The 12,809-nt window shown below is 42.9% G+C and overlaps 1 pseudogene; it reads left to right on the top strand.

Moving 5' to 3' along the window:
- The first annotated feature begins 4,488 nt into the window (after positions 1–4,488).
- Positions 4,489–12,809, top strand: part of LOC143640132 (ephexin-1-like) — a 61,576-nt pseudogene continuing 53,255 nt past the window's right edge.

Here is a 12,809-nt window from a genome sequence, read left to right on the forward strand (position 1 = left end):
GAAGGTGATTCCCAAGTAAGGTGGCAAATGTCTTACCTCTAATCCCGTCTCTGCCAAAACAGATCATAATACTCACTGGCAATTTTAATCTAGTCTTTTTAAAGAAATAGGACTTGTTCTCTCTAGGTATGAGAAATCCCTCAAGTCTCGAGTTTTTAATTCCATTGCTTGAGATCATTTTGGGAAAAGAAATATGCTTCAGATCATTTGATGACTAATGTTAATTTCATTTCAGACTCTAAACAATTTTATATTATTCATTGGAGATGAATTTATTACATTCAGATTTTTGTTCTTGTATAGCAAAGTAATTGATCTCATATTTCTCAGATACAACAGTAAGGAATACATCATTTTGATATGGTCTAATTCTATAGAAAAACTGATTTCTTTGTGAAATACTAATCATAAATTTGTTTAATCAAATAATTTTGGAGACAGGAAGAAAGGAATGGGGACAAATGATTATGACAAATAATATCTAAGTTTATGTCAATGACAAATTAAGAGAAACGCCAGTTTTGATCAGATGACACGTGTGTCTATTTTACATAATTAAGTCAGTTTTCCAGAGCAGCTATTATTACATAGAGAAAAATAACATAAAATGAACCCAGAGTCTATCATATAAGTTACATTTAATCCATTCACAGAACTACCAAGCTGGAGGGGATGTTAAAAAATAATTTACCCAGCTCCTCGTTTTATATAAGGGGAAACTGAGGGAAAGCCCAGGAACATCATAGTGTCCTACCACTTTTCTACTGTTCTAATTAGAATTTGCCTGATGCAAATGATATCATATGTGCTGACAAAACTTTCTTTATGCTCCTTCCTGATTTTAAGAGATATGTATCTCACATGAAGAAAGTGGATGCTGGGAGAGAAGTATCTGCTAGCTAAGCAATACCAGATTCACAAAATCTTTGGAAAAGTGACAGTAAGAGGATCACCTAGTGCCACTGTTCATAGGCTCCTCCCTCCTAGAAGAGGGTGTGAGAACTACAACATGGCCAGCTGATTTCCACTCCAGTGAGGCATCTCACTGTGGGCTGCAATTTCTTTCATAAAATTATGAATGGGGTTTAACAAATAAAGGGGAGACTGGAATGGGGACTGTCAGTGGGTGGCAGTTTTATGCAGAAGAAGCCTGGTCTCCAAGTTCTGCCCAAGCTCGAGTTCCAAGATTGTCACCTTTTAGGAGACACTGGACTAGCCAGTGGAGCTTCCTGGGGCCAGTTTTCTGGATCTGATAAATGGGAACTTGGATTAAGTTAGTAGTGGGCAAGCTTAAAAGCCTTCAAGGACCATGGTGTTAAAACAAGGATATGAAATGTCAAGGTACAAATTATGAAGAGTTCTATGGACTGTGGAAGGTGCTCCCACACCCAAGCACATGAAAATAAAAGTGTACTGAAAACACTTTGCTAAGTATTGGCAAGTATGAGGAGTGGCCTAAAACTTACGTATTGCTGGTGAGTCTTTAGTCATTTTTGGAAAACTGGCATTAATAAGCATGTTTATAAGTGATTTTAAATGATGGCTTATGACCTAGTAATTTAACTTCTGCATGAACATGCATGGAAATGAGTGCTCATGATCCATAAGACATGTAAAAAGTTATTCAGAACTTGATTCATAGACAAGGAATTTTATATACCATATGATTCTACCTACACGAAATTTCAAAACAATCAAAATTAATCTAGTTTCAGAATTAAGGCTATTCTGGGTTATTTTCTTTAAGAGAGATAAAGGAGAAATCTGTATATTGACTGGGATATGTTTATATTGATATATAAACATCTAGATAGTCACTATGTGGGCACTTTGCTGTATATAAGTCAAATGATTTTTAAAAAATGAACAACAGCAAAAAAGAAAACATTTTTGCTGGGCAAAATAAAACCATCTCTGACAAAAAATATTCCCCCTGGATACTGTCACTTTGCTCTTTCTGAATTCAGTCTCTAAATTCTTCAGCTATAACATTCCATTATTGTTTGAATAAGAAAAAAATTCTAAGGTGAAAATTTGGGCATGGAAAATTAAAGTTAATACCAACTTTTATGGCCCAATATTATGATTGTCAATGGGCCCATTAACAAGAAAATGATACTAACAATAAAAATTCTAAATTTCTGTGTCAAGTCCCCACTTTCCTTACCTGAAAGCTATGGTTACCTTGTGCATCATAATACTGACTGTAAATTAGTAACTCATTTTATTTCCTCCATCTACAGGGGCTGATGCTTGAAGGGGGTGTGTTTGAAAGGATTTTAAAATTGGAATTCAGTTGTACAGACTCTTACTACACTGAGCAGAAATAAGATACCCCCTGCTATTATAATCAGAATGGTACCCTGAATTTACTTGGGAGCAGGTAAAATCAGCAGCTGCCTTATTGGTGTATGTGGTGGGGTGGCAGGATTTGTCACTTAGTGGAACATTATCTTCTCATAGATTTCAGCAGCAACAGAAGTCCACACAATCATGCTGTAAAAGATTAGACCACTATACCATTGTCTGATTATGCTTTTGTATAAGTATTTCCTCTAAATTAAGAAAATGTCTTTGAAGAAATGAAGGAACAGACACTTATTGAGCTCATGTCTCTCCAGATTTGGACTATTCTGCATTTAAATCTTAAACACCATTTCCATTGTATACATGGGTGGGACTCTTAGGATTCACCTTGGGTGTGTCTAACCCTAATGTCTGGCTTGCTTCCACTGGCTCTTGTATAGGAAAGGACACTGAAAGTTACTCTGTGTTTAAAGTCCGCTACAACCTTAAGTAAATACTAAGGTCTTGGCATCAATATGAAACCCAGTTATTCAAGAGATGTGTCTTGCTTTCATCTGCTAGGAATCAATGTTATTTTATTTTTGTTCTATTCTTTTGTTTGGTAGAAATTTGACCTCAGTCAACGATAGCAATCCAAACCTCAGTCAATTCAAGATATCCTTCACACTGCGTTTCCAACACTCCTGAGGTTGCCCCATTCCCCTGAAGGGGCTAATGAGTGTGGAGCTTGATGATTATTACTCAGACTGGCTTCTGTCCCATTTAATTGGGCCACAGAGGTCATAGCTGTTGTCATCCAGGCTTCAGACATTCTCAGGTGTGACTCAATGTCGCATACCTCCTTGACTGGCATGCTCTTCTCCCAATCTCTAGTTTAAGGGCAACCATGGAGGCCGTCTCCCGCCATTTTGGTACTTCTCCAGTGATCCCCGACAGTACCAAGGGTGTGTGTGTGTGTGTGTGTGTGTGTATGTGTGTGTGTGTATGTGTGTGTGTGTGTGTGTGTATGTGTGTGTATGTGTGTGTATGTGTATGTGTATGTGTGTGTGTGTATGTGTGTGTATGTGTGTATGTGTGTGTGTATGTGTGTGTGTGTACTTCAGAATCTTACTCCTTTCTAGCTCTCTCTTCCTGAATTATTTAAACTTGTCCATCCAGGATTTTTGCTGCTTTTACCTGCTGACCCTTACTACAGAAAGTTTAGTCTGAGAAATGTAGGGTAGGTAAAAGTTATAGTCATTAACAGAGTACGGCCAGGGCTACAGGAATGTGGGAAGCACGTGCTATCCCCAGGTGAGCCTTCTGCACCTGCATCACAGGTAGTTGGTTCTGGAAACCAGAGCAGGCTTGATTCCCACTGAGTCCTCAAATCTCCCTACCCAGAGAGCCCTGATCCTCACCCAAAATAGACAAAGACATTCTGAGCCTTGGGTGGGACCCTGAAGCTCCTAATTGACCCGCTGCCCTGATCAGGGTGCAAGATGACACTGGGCTGGGCTGGAAAAAGGGGTTGGGTGGGAAGGAGATGGTCACCCCAAAGGGAGGTAGACATTGTGTAACTCAGCCATGGGGCAACCACGGGGTGGGGACCCTCAGTGCCCCCAGCTTTCATACATGGTTCTATCATGGACTTGGCTACCAGCTGATTACAAGAGGTTTGTCCTCATGGGCTCATCTCTAAAGGCTCTGTCCTGACCCCTGACCCTGGCCGTCGCCTCTCTCCCATCTTGCCATGGCTCTCTGTGTTTGCATGTGCAAGTCTCTTTGTGATGCTATCCTGAAGTTCTCTCCCATTTTTTTTACTGCTCTTTTTCTCTAGAATTATTTAGGAAATGTTTACTTGAAAGTTAGTTATACAAACCACTTAAAGCATTTTCTCCAAAGTGCATCCTACAAATAGTATAAACAATCCTCAATTATAAAATGATACATGAATGTATCCAAATTACAGTGGTTAAGCTGTAATTTTCATTGACAAAGATGTGGTTGGCAGGATGTGCAGATTATTCCAAATTTCATCAAATCATATGGGAGTGTAATTCCATCCTCTGAATGGAATATTTAGCCCAATGACTAACTGAAAATTGTTCTCTTTCTATTCTAAAGCCCTCAAAACCTGCAAAGTCTAGGGAGGTTGGTGACCTCCAGTCGTTCTGCTGAGAAGCCATTAGCTCTATTACCATGGAAACTGAGGAAATAGAAGATTTGGAAAAACCCTGGAGGAAATCAGTGAGTAATTCATGGAAGAATGACAAGGAATCAGTCAAAGTGAGACCTGAGCTGCTTCCAGAAAAAGAGGAAATGCCCTATACTGAGCAGGAGAGCCAGGATACAGAACCCTGCCACCATATTCCCCTGCAGAGAAACTCTATCTTCAACTGCACCATGAGACGAAGAAGCCAAACCAAGGCCAGAGGCACCCCTGAGCAGAACTCCAGCCACCTGGAAGGTCAGTGTCAGGGTCAGAGGTCGCAGCTGCGCCTTCACATCCCTGGAGAGTGATTAGCATGGAAGATTCTCATGAAATGAAAAGAGAATAAAAGGCACTGTGAATCACCAGGGGCAGGTCTAATAAGGTGGACCATTTTGAAGCCATTATCTACACAATGTGAATTCCCCCATATAAAGGTGTGTGCTGGTCATGAGAGTCTTGACCCCAATGATACAGTGAGGCTGACTTTTACTTAAATGACTCAACAACCCTCCTAGCTGCACGTACCTTCCAGGAGGGGATTCTGAGCCCACTGAGGAATTCCTCAGTGGGGTCACATTCTATCCTGGCTTCTCCCTGTCACTGTGAGGATCAGAGTTTCTGCTGTCCTGAAAACAAATGAGATTCAACCTTTGGGCTATCTTAGCACCAGGACACCTTAGTCTCTTAAACCAGTTCCTGGCTCATTTTGTCTGCCCCAAACCTATTTGTTGAGCAGAATAAAGCCCAGAAGCATTTACCCATGTGTGTGTGAGAGCTGCAGACCCCTTCCCTTGTGACCTGCCACCAGGGCTGAGTGGGCAGGGCGGGATTGCACATGCAGATGGTCTCCTGGCCCCTGAGGCATGGTGGATGCTGCCAGATGGTGCATTGGAGGTAGTAACCCTGCTCAGGTGCAGGGACTCCATAACCTCATCCATAAAAGCTATTCTTCAGTGAACATCAGGTATCTTTTGCCTTGAGTTAAACTACTCCCAGACAGAGACATAAGCAAACAACGTCTGTGATTTCTCTCGATTCTGGGATTGGTCAGCCCTCTGCTGTCAGCCAGTGGCTCATTTGGGCCTGGAAGGCTGGAAGGATCCTCAGCTCTCTGTGTTTAGCAAATGGCTCAAGGAGGGCCTCAGCTCCACCCTGGTGTCTCTTCCTCCAGCCCTTCCTCCAGCTCAAGGGCTCGGGCTTCTTCACCCGGCAGAGGATCCTCAGAGGCCAAGGAAGCTGCAGGGCTCCTCGCGCTTTCATCAGAGCATCGTGGTCACTTACAGTATGTTCCGTTTGTTAAAGCAGCTCCCAGGGCCAGCCCAGGTAAAGAGGGTTGGGGTAGATGGCCCTAACGCTCAATGACAGTAGAACTTGTGTTTGCTGGAACCTCCCAGAAACATTCACAAAATCCTGTGTCCAGGACTAAGTGAAGTGAGAGCTACACAACTACGGAAGTACTCTAGTCATGGAGGCTGGCGATGGGGACTGAACACACCCTCTCCACACCCTCTCAACTTTGTTTGCTTGAAAATTTATATAAATGAAAGTTTACAACATACTTCACACACAGAGAAAGTTGGAGTCTCTTCCTTCAGGACCCCATGATATAATGATGTCACTTTCCTGCAAGCCACATGCCAAGGTGGAAAAGGTGAAGAATGAGACTTTTCTGGTGGGGTCTGGAAAGGTTTCCCCAAGAGGAGGGTGTTTTGGAGAGTCTTGAGGGATGAGTAAGGACCTGGCCAGACGGCAGTGGAAGATAAGTGGGTCAAGCACTTGTAGGTTCCCAGGGCTGTGTAGACAGACATTCCAAGGGCAAGCTTACCAAGCCCACTTTACAGATTAAAACAGCAACAGCCCCAAATCACAGCTAGTGAGTGGTTCGGCTCACAATGCAGTTCAGATGCAGACCTGTGCAGACAGAGGAGCAGGCTAGAAGGACACTGTGCAGCAGAAATCCAATGCAAGCCACATGGCTTGCTTGAATTTTTCCAGTGGCCTCATTCAAAGATTATGAAGAAGCAGGCAAAATTAATTTTAACAATGCATTTAATTTAACCTAATATATTCCAAATATTATCATCATATTGTAAAGTTAACTAATGAGATACTTTACAGCCATTTTTTTACATTGTCTTTGAAATCTCTTGGATATTTTATATCCCAGTCCTCTCAATTTATATGCCAACTTTTCATTGGAAATACTTGATCTGGACTTAGATTTCATAAATTGTACAGTCGGAAGAGTAGATCTATAAATGGTTCCAAATATCCTTAGAAGTTTCCTAATCGCTGAATCAAGTATCAGTTTTTACATTTTGATTTGAACTAAGTTGAAGAAAATGGAGCGTGCGCTGCTTCAGCCACACCAGCCGTGTTTCAAGCATGCAATGATCACTGGTGGCTAGAGGCTATCCTCTGGGGCATAGTGGGCATGCAGCCCAGCCAGCAGACAGAAATGCATGTGCAGCTGGTGAGCCGGGGGGGGGGGGCAGGGTGATTTCTACAGTGGGAGAAAACGTGGGTGTGGGGCTGTGTCTGAGATGATTGTGGAGACAGGATCACTGGGGAAGAGCCTTAGATTTGAGGACTCTTCAAGACCATCCAGGAATGCTGACCATGACAGGGGATACCTCACCTCCTGTCACCTCCACAGGTACCACTGATGCCCAGCCCAGAGGTATAAGATGCATGGCTTTATGGTCAAAATGAATCCCTCATTTCTCTGCCATAGAGTTAACCCCACAAGATGGCCCAGCATTGCCTGACTCCAAATCCAAGGAGAAAACATCCTTTTCCTTCTCTCTGATGAGAAAGGACACAGGACGAGGAACTTTTAGGAGAAGACAAAATGAGCCGAGGCTGCTCTGGTCCACTATGTAACCAGAAGGCTCGTGCTCTGGGTCCACAGTGTGGAACTCAGGTCTGGGAGATGCAGGACACTCCCCTGCTAAATGGATGCCCTTCAGAAACATGCTCCAGCATTGCCTAATGGGTCCAGCTGGACTTACTATTAATGTTGAAAGGAACCAGACATCATAAAATCAGTTGAGAAAAGATGACAAGTTGTAGAGGATTTTAGTTCAGTGGAAATGAAAGTCCCAGGGGTTCTGGATGTTTTTGTCCTCTAAGACATTTCCAAGTTTCCTTCAGGGGGTAAGAGGAGAAACCACCCTCCTCGCTGCCCTTACCTCCCCTTCCAGGGTGACAGTCACTGCTGCCCTAGTCTTAGAATTGCCTGAAAAGGGGGAGATAAATATTTTCTAACTTGCTCCATTTCTTAAATACCACAGATTCACAGGAAAATGGGAAATGTATAAATGAGCCTCTGACCTTGAATCTTCCCCAGAGCAGAAAGCCTCTCTGGAGAATACCAATGCAGATGGGGCCAGGAGTCCAGAAAACAAGGTAAGAGCTGGCAGGACCTGCTCATGCAAAGATGTGTCAAGCATCAGTGTGCGGAGCCTGGCGGGGGTGGGAGGGGGTCGTGTTTTAACAGCACAATTGCTTATGTTAAACACACACACACACACACACACACACACACACACACCCCTCCACTATTTCCTTATTTAAAAATAAAAAGGACCAGGAGCAATGCTGCCCACCTATAATCCCAGCTCCTCGGGAAGCTGAGGAAGGAGGTTCAAAAGTTCAAGGCCAGCCTGTGCAACTTAGCAAGACCCTCTCCCAAAATACAAAATAAAAAGGGTTGGGAGTATAGCTCACTGGTAGAGCACCCCTGGGTCCAACCCTGAGTACAAGCAAAAAAAAATTTTTGCTTTGCATGTCTGAGGAGCAGACATGGTTCAATCCCCAGTATGGGAAAACACACACACACACACACACACACACACACACACGACTTTTTTTCTCTTCCATCACAAAATTGAGAAATTTTAGATATTATGCATATTGAGAAATGGAAGAAAAAAAATGGCCAGAAAGATAAAGGAAGGGAAGGGGCCAGGGTCCTGTACCTCCTTCCAGGGCACACCCCCATATGACCAGGAGACCACTAGACCCCTTTCCCTGAATGTTCCACCGTCTCCCAAAGGTGCCACTGGCTGGGGACCACGCCTTTAATACATGGGCCTTTGGAGGACACCTCCCCAAACCATGGCAGTCTTTCTGCTTGATTTGTGCTTATAAATGGAGGTTTCATGTTCTAAATTTAACAGACCAAAAAATACCATCAGCACCACCAGCAAAACCCCACCTGGCACAACACCAGTGAGTGTGAAGGGTGCCAGAGCCCTTATCTCAAGAAGAACCCCAACGTTTTACCTCTCTGTCTTGTTGTAATTGTCTCTATAGTTAGTGTCTTCATAAATCCCATTTTAACTACTCATCAAAGTCATTTTATGTCACACTAAATGTGTAGATCTTGAGTCTAGAGCTTGCATGGATACACCTTGTTGAAAATAAAACATAAATATATTCCCCTTGACCATCAACCAGACAAAGTACAGCACATGCCCATTGCCCCAGGAGGCCCTTCAGGCTCTCATATGTGATCATCTTCTGCCTTCCAACACTATGATGTTAGTTTCATTGGTTCTTAAACTTCACGCAAATGGGATCACACAGTGTATACCCGTGGTGCCCAATTAATTTTGCTCAACATAATATTTTTTAGATCCATGTGGATGAGATTTTCTCATTTATTGCTAAGAAGAAAAACCACAATTTATTTATCCACCCATCCTTTTTTTTTGTTTTTGTTTTGTTTTGGGTGCTGGGGACTGAACTCAGGGGTGCTTGATCACTGAGCCACATCCCCAACCCTTTTTATGTTTTGAGACAGGGTCTCACTAAGTTACCTAGGGCCTCAGTAAGTTGCTAAGGCTGGCTTTGAACTCATAATCCTCCTGCTTCAGCCTCCCAAATTGCTGTAACATCCCTAGAAGAGTCTTTTTGTGGACATACACCTTCATTTTTCTGGAATACATATCCAGGAGTCCAATTGCTGGGTCTTAGGGTAGGTGTACACTTAACTTTATGAGAAATAGCAAAATAATTACCAAATGTGCTATGTGCTTGTACTCTGTTACCCACTCACCAGCAAGGAATCAAAGATGGTTACTCTGTATCCTCTGCCACACTTGGAACTGCCAGTCTTTGTAATTGTACCTTTCTAGTACATTGTGGTTTCTCCCTGTTGTTCCAGTTTCCCTGGTGACCACCATGTTGAGCACCTCTTCATTGGCCTTCCATGGGTCTTCTTTTGTGTAGTGCCTGTTTATTTGCTGATTATTCATTCCTTATCTTTAATTTATAGTTTTTTATTTATCAAATAAAAGTCCTTGGTCAAATAGTCCAAATATATTTCCTACCAGTCTATAGCTTCTTTTGTAATGAGCAGAAAACTTTGATTTTGAGAAAGACTAACTTTGCAATCCTTTTTATTGTTTATCATTTTATATGTTATCTAGGAAATATTTGACCACATCAAAGACATAAAGCTATTCTGTGTTTTTGCACAGTAATTTATGTGTTCAGCTCTCACATTCATGTCCCTGTAGTCCATGGGGAGGTCCTGTGGCTCCAGAACCACCTAGTAAAACGGTCTCTGTCCCCCTCAATGAATCACACTGATGCCTTTTTAACAAGTTCCCTGTAGATATGTGGGTCTATTTCTGGACTTGAATTCTGTTTCACTGATCTAATTATCTATCCTTATGCAAATACCAGAGTGTCTTAAATTCTGAAGCTTTTTTGCAAAGTCTTGAAGTCTGGTAGTATAAGTCCTCCTACTTTGTTCTTTTTAAAGATAGTTTTGACTATTTTAAGTCTTTCATATTTCCATATACATTTTAGAATTGCAGTGTCAATTCTACCCCCCCACAATATCTGCTAAAATTTCAGTTGAAATTGCATTGTTCTCATAGATAAATTTGGGGATCCTTTACACTTAAATTCTGGCATTTAAAATCATTTAATCTACAAACACATCTTAGCTTTCCATTTATTTGCTTATTTTAAAAATTAATCCAGCAATGATTCATAGCTTAGAAGCTTTATGTATATTCTAATTAAATTTGTTCCCAGGTAGTTTATGCTTTTTGATCCTATTTTAAAAGCCAGTGTTTGTGATTTCACTTGTAAATTGCTTTTGAGCAAAATACATCTGTAGTATGTAAAAATACAATCAATTTTTCCACATTCACCTGGTAACCTGTGGTCATGATGAACTTGGTAATTACTTCTCCTGGTACATCCCTTTGGATTTTCTGTGCACACAGTCATGCCATCTGGGAATACAATTTCACTCTTTCTTTCCAGTCTTCATACCTTCTGTTTGTTTTTCCTGCCATATTGCTCAAATAAGGACTTCCTTTACAATGCTGAATAGAAGTGGTGACAGCAGATATCCTGGTGTTACTCCCTGGTCAAGGTCACTTTGGTTGGGAACATCTGAAGCCTACTCATCTTTTTCAAGTGAAAGAGGTAATTGTAAGAGTGCTGTAGTCTCAGAGAGTCCAAGTACAAGAGAAAGCCCCTCTTCATAGGAATGGGAAAGGCGTTGAAACCAGGTCCACGTTACCCTGTTCTCCAGGGTCACAGGCCCATGGCTCCTTGCTTCTCTGTGTCCAGTTCTGTTCTCCTACATATTTCTCAGACCATCTTATTTTTCCTGTCATCCTGCGCATGACCTAAATGGCAGCCTTTGCCAGTAGGACCCTTCAACACATCTCCCCAAAGTCTGGGAGCTTCTTTTCATTTGTCTTAGAGAAAAAGAATTTCTAAGCAACAGAATTGGTTGGCCATCCTTGAGTCAGATGTATATCTCTAGAACAATTAGCTGAAAGGACCAGGGCAGGATTAAAGGGCCAGTCCCCCTTCATCAGAGGGAGCTGTGGGAGAATCAAAGAGACAGGGCATTATGTAGAGTCTGGTCTCACACGTGACAATGCCAAGGGTACCTGGGCGAGGGGAGAAGTAGCAGCAGAGATAATGAATGGGGAGTGGGGCTATAGAGAAGGATTGGGGTCTTCGAGACCAAGGTGGGTGTAGAAACCTGTCCCCTAGAGGGTTAGGAGCTTGGGTGGTGCTGATATAAGGCGGGTAGTCAGTGCCTCTTTTCAGAGGTTCTGAAATTCTCCACAGCTCACCCAGGGGCATTCTGCAAGTCCTCTTCCACACACCATCAAGCAGTGAGAGTCACGGTGCCACAGGACAGGGTGGCAGGAGAGAGGCACAGTGGCGGTAGAAAGATGCTCGATACAGAGGATTATGGGGGAAGAGAAGTGCTGGGGGAGATGGGGACTGACATTTGTTGAGCCCTGTTATACGCATTCTCATTATTCACAGTTCACAGAAAAGAAAATTCAGTGCCTGGCCAGAGGTTGTACGGCTAATGAGACAGCTAGACCATAAACACAGAGACTCCTGCCTCCACTCCCCGGGGTCTCCCATGCCCAGGCTGCCAATGGGGACATGGCCAGGTGATCTTGGTTGTGAGAAGGAGGCTGTCCCTGTTAACCTGGCTGCAGAGGGCAAAGGCCAGAGGCATAGGTTTCCCTCACCCCCAGCCCAGCGCTGGCCTGATTCCTCAGAGACCCTCAGCCAAGTCAAGATGTCATAAGTTGGATCTTTATTTACGTAAGTGCAATGTCATGAATCAGGGTTCTAACCCCCAAAATCATCGCATGCCATGAAGACACCAAATTTATTTGAATATATATAATGCTCACTATTTATGTATTTATATATATTACATACATAGTAAAATAGCATGTGCTTTCATAACCTGATATTTAGTATATACAACTAAGTTGGATCAGAAAACTTCATGTGGGCAAATTTCCTGCATCAGCTGAGTGAGCATCAGCTTTCCTTTCCCCGGCAGCACCCAGGGGAGCTGCGGAGCTGTCCATCACTCCAAGGATCCTCAGCACTGAAGTCAGTGTCGCACCAGGGCTGTACTCTGTGGGGCCGCAGGGGCAGCCCTAGGTTGCCACAGCTCTGCTCTAAATGGTTGAGCCATACTCCCTGGTTATCAAATACTGTGACTACTGTCCCTGAATCCATCTCAAAAAATGCCATAAGCTCCTTTAATGTCGCTAAGACTCATGCATGGTACTGTGAGTCTTTGCTGATGTTGGGAAGGGACCAGTGTCCATGCTGGCCATGGCATGTGTTTCAGGAAAACATGGAAGTGGCCTATGCAGTTACCCTGGGGCAGCTGGCCATAGGTTTGTCAGCATTTGTTTGGGTTGTTAATTCTGAGAGTCCTGCTGTGAGAATCTGTAAATATCGCAGACCAATACTGAAGTAGTCAGGGGCTGCTGTTTCAGGGGTTAGT

This window comes from Callospermophilus lateralis, unplaced genomic scaffold (genome assembly GCF_048772815.1).
Source record: "Callospermophilus lateralis isolate mCalLat2 unplaced genomic scaffold, mCalLat2.hap1 Scaffold_123, whole genome shotgun sequence".
Classification (NCBI taxonomy): domain Eukaryota; kingdom Metazoa; phylum Chordata; class Mammalia; order Rodentia; family Sciuridae; genus Callospermophilus; species Callospermophilus lateralis.